Genomic DNA, 4739 nt, shown 5'->3' with positions numbered 1-4739 from the left:
ACAAAACATGTCATAACCATAATGCAAACAGACCTTCCTTATTCTCATGACCTTCCATTATGGCATACTGTGGAACCTTCATTTAATATTCCATGATTTAAAATTTTCTCATGTACGAGTACCAATCATTTTTGATGATCCAAAGTCACTAATCTCAGTGTGAAATTATTTCACATAAGATACTCCTCAGTTTCAAGTTCAGATTCACTGACTAGCACCTCATAATAAAAACCTTTCATGGGAATTTTACTGCACTAAAAAGCAAACGGGGCTATATGATCTACTTGTTATGGCACAAGGGAGAAGAAACAGTTAAATGTTTACCTATATAAAGTCTACCAGCCACCTATGTGCTGTACAGTCATGCCTTAAAAGATGTAAATATTTAGCCACGTTGCATTATTCATCTGTTGTGCATCACTGTTATAGCAGCAACTGGAATGCAACTTTATATTGTCTGTGTCACTTTTATTACTACTTAACTGCTTATTCAACAGGTTCCTGTTCTTCTGTTTTAGTAGCTTGTATCTGATATCTAAGCTGCTGGTTTCAGGGTTTAGCCATGTTGTTTGTTGAACACGTCCCAATGTATACTGCAGTCACCATCTTCAGGGTAAATAGGACAGGAGGGCAAAGTGGACCGATATCTAGGTCTCTCAGAGGAGGTAGTGCTGGGGCATGGCGTTATCCAGTGAGAAGGGGATATGTGGTTATGAAGGAGGGCTGGAGCAAAACAGGTGCAACCGAACTGTTAACCTTTAAGAGCCTAGCGACACCATACGGGACCTTTAAAGTGTACCTGAGTGGCCGTGCAACACCATATGGGTACATGCAGTCCTCACATGAGCACAGTGTTTTAAAATCTAATTTTAAGATAGAAATTCTTGTTCTACTTACATTATTTTTGGGCACCCGCTTCATAAGCATACAGTCTTCCCTCCTGAGTCATCTAACTGAATGAAGAGTCCGATGTCGCAATTCATGCACTTTGTCCGGATGTAACTCTGTTTCCCACGCGAAGAGCACACACGACACCTCAGTCTCATATTAGAGGAAGTCGGCCAGTGATGTCAAGTGGCCTCCTATAATCGTACCGCTTATAAAACATCGCAATTTCAACTATCCACCATGGTCTCATTTCACATGGAAGAAGCCGAAATTGAGAAGGCGCTGATAAATGACACTGATTCAGAATGCGGTAGACAACTTTGACCTAATCCTTCCAGCCAGACTATGGCCCTGGGGTCGACTAAGCCTCGAACAGAAATGAGTACCAGTTACTTAAATAATTTTCCTGGGGAGTAAAGCATGGCCGGCGCTTAAGGCTGACAACCTTACTCCCATCTTTGAGCCGACTGTCTTGATGAAGTGGGACCCTCAATGTTTCACAACACTATGGGCCTTTGCGGCCTGTTACAGGGATAGCCTTACTTTACTTACTTTTAGATAATCAGGGAACCCATCAAAACAGACATCGCCACAACTTCAACCAAGATGGATACACCTACGCAGTCTGGCTGCAAGTGTTCTCCAACCCTTCTTGCCCACAAGGTTCATTCCCATTGGAAAACACCATGGCCACCATTACTTCTACTGTAAGCCCTACATACCAGCCCACTTCTTCATTCATCCTGAAGACAGTTACCACAACGAACTCCAAAATTACATACAGTCAGGAGCTCAGTACAAACTGGCCACAACAAGCTGATGGACAGAGCAGTAATATATAATTACCCACATTAAACCTGGGGTTACAAGATTTATAAATGTTTCAGTTGTAGTCTACCATAATTAATATCATCTCAACATCTTTATATGTGCGCACTAATTTCAGCACAGTAATAACATCTTATTATTTTTTATTTCATGTATATAATCCCAACTAATTCTCTCTGCCCAAGGAAAATTTTCAAAAAAAAAAAAAATGCTGATAAAATACGTACTGAAGAATGTTTGCATCATAGGGCTAATCCAAGGGGAAGCACAATAGATCATTGAAGGTCGCAGTGCAGGGGCCAGTTTCTATGGCCCACCCCTTACATACATACATACATACATACATGGCTGCATCCTTGGTAATATAATATGAGATTCTTACCTCTCTTCCAAGCAACCTATGTATTCCTTCTTTCTCTTGCGTGAATCCTGTGCTGATATCATACTACAGATTTTTCTTCTAATCTCTTTAAGTTCATGCTCTTCATCTTGTGTGACAGGATAATGAGAAGACGGTCTGACACCTTTTTTTAAGAAGTCGTTTCTCTTCGGCTGCAAAGGAATACTTTAAGCATCTGTTACAGTACATAAGACACACAAAAATTATTTAATTTTGTTAAGTAAAATGTACTTCTTAGTAGCCAATGCTTTTCTGGAACTGCATTTGTACATCAAATTTATGAAGTTCACACTGGGACTCTTCAAGAAAGTTACTTGAAACAAAGCGGCCTCCATAATCTAGAGGTAACGTTCCCACCTCATGACTCGTGGTACGCGGGTTCAAACCCGGCAGAGGTCGTGGAATTTTTAAGGGTGTATAAAATTCAGGGAACAAGTCCTCTGGGAGGGACTTTAAGCCGTGGGTCCCGTGTCGTAGCTTTACAGCACGTAAAAGAAACTCATATCTCCAAAGGAGGTCACTGAGCCAAATTCAAGGATGTTTCCCGCCCAACAGTAGTCTCTAACGCCTCTGACAGATGGGGGAAGCATTATAAATACTGCACAAGCCAGTAGAGGCCGAACTCGCTGGCTCGGTCAGGACTGATGGTACGCACCAATATCGGTAGGGTATAGAGACTGGTAGAATATCATAGAGGGAAGCACAATGGACCAATACTGGTGTAAGTGCATGGGGGAACCCACCCTCTCCAATAACTAACCAACTACTTGAAACAAACTGCTACATACTTCACATTCTAAGACAAATATTATTTAATAATACAGAAATTCAAAAGTTTCCAGTATGTTCATAATAAAAGAGCTCAGTGACATTAACACTAAAGGTTCACTACCAATTGATGAATGAAATATTCTGATTTACATAATGGAATTCATATCATGACAGCAATAAACTCTCTTTTAAGTCACCTGCAATCACAAATTCAAGAGTGATTCATATGAACTTTCAGGTCAAAAACTACTCATTGAAAGATTTGCTATGACAGGTGCAACACATACATCATAGGAGATTGTTTAAAATATGCAAAAATTCATGCTTCCTTTGTAAGACCAAACGTCATTTACTTTACGTTACTATGAATCATCCTCAACTTATTCAAAACCTCTTAAACCATAACACTTCTGTTAATCATTCTTACGTGTTAAATGAAGTTTTGGATGCTGTAATGCCAGTACTTGTGCCTCCGCTGCACTTGCAGCAGACAGAAGCCGAACATCATCCAATATGTCTTCCAAGTTTAGAAAACACTCCATCACATCCTCGGGTACTGATGACCAGCTTTATTCCTACAAAACAAAAAATAATCGTTTTAATTCTGTTTCACAACACTGACAAACGCAAATAAATTTCTCTACAGGAAATGTAACTTACAGCCATCATTTCAACGAATTTCTCTTCACTCTCGGTCCTCTTGGTCACTTGGTCGGCTGCAGAGTGTCTTCTACAATATGAAATTGTGAACTAGGTGAAATAGGGAACGCAAGATGACCACAAGATCCATATTATATCATTTTGAATGTGCTCCAAGGGACACAGATGACACGGATTGGCAAAGGTGAATAATTTGAATATTTGAATAATATTAATTCACTGACCATTGGTTAGGACGGTTAGGACGGTTAGGACTTCGACTGCTAAATCATCTGCCACGATATATTACAGAAATAACAGTACTATATATAAGTTCAAAAACGCTTTGATAACTTACCTACTCGATCATTGTTTTTATAAAGTGGATGAGTTTCTCTCGTGTGAGACAATCACTAAGCAATTATAATCACATAATTCATGAATAATCGGTTTTGGGAATCCCTACTGCGCAGTTTTCCTTCGTTTTTGCCAGCAACCAAGATAACAGTCGGAGATTTACCTGAATGAGCTACTCTGGAGAGATTGCAGATACAAAGAAGCTACACCAGGAAGGGAGAGCAGATGTAATGAGATGTTGCAGTGTAGAGTCGACAGTGAAACATTATACCAGTGCTATCACCAAATTCACCAATATTATCTCAAAGGCCGCGCCATAGCTTAAGCAGGTAGTCACTGGCTTCCCACTGTTGCAGTCTAGTCAAGTGGGATTTGTGATTTTGTGATGGACAAAGTGGCGCTGAGCGCGCTGAGGCAGGTTTCCCTGAGTACTTCGGTTTCCCCTGCCTATCCTCATTCCATCAAATTCTCTATAAGCATTATCACCGGTACAGGTACAATAGGACATATGGAAGCCGACGTGGCGAGGGGACCTAATATGGATTCCACCTCACACTATACGAACTCCAAATACTCTAATCTACTGTAATTTATTATAAACAATTGTAAGTATTGTAACTTTACTCTCTTATTGTAATCAGCCAATGTACAGTAACTGACTTGTCCTATATCATGTAGCAATGACCTATAGAGACGAAATAAATAAATAAATAAATAAATATTCATTTTATTCTCTCAGGATCATCGACCTCCATTTTTTATTGTGGAGAATAACTGTAAATACAAAAAAGCCTAGTCAATATCAATCCCGTACTTTGGAGCACATTCTTAGTTAGACATCACACCTTGAAGACGT

General features: G+C 39.8%; 1 long non-coding RNA gene across 1 annotated transcript; it reads right to left on the bottom strand.

Annotated features, from left to right (window-relative positions):
* Nucleotides 1–1041: 1041 nt before the first annotated feature.
* LOC111875112 lies at nt 1042–4216 on the bottom strand. The gene is made up of 4 exons (XR_002844679.2): nt 3548–4216; nt 3315–3462; nt 2099–2268; nt 1042–1082 (listed from the first exon to the last, which is right to left on the bottom strand). It is a non-coding gene; the product is annotated as an uncharacterized LOC111875112 (long non-coding RNA).
* Nucleotides 4217–4739: the final 523 nt, after the last annotated feature.

The sequence above is a fragment of the Cryptotermes secundus genome, unplaced genomic scaffold, assembly GCF_002891405.2.
Source record: "Cryptotermes secundus unplaced genomic scaffold, Csec_1.0 scaffold6295, whole genome shotgun sequence".
NCBI lineage: Eukaryota > Metazoa > Arthropoda > Insecta > Blattodea > Kalotermitidae > Cryptotermes > Cryptotermes secundus.
Note: the sequence above shows the minus strand (reverse complement) of the source record. Positions and strands in the feature narration are given on the sequence as shown.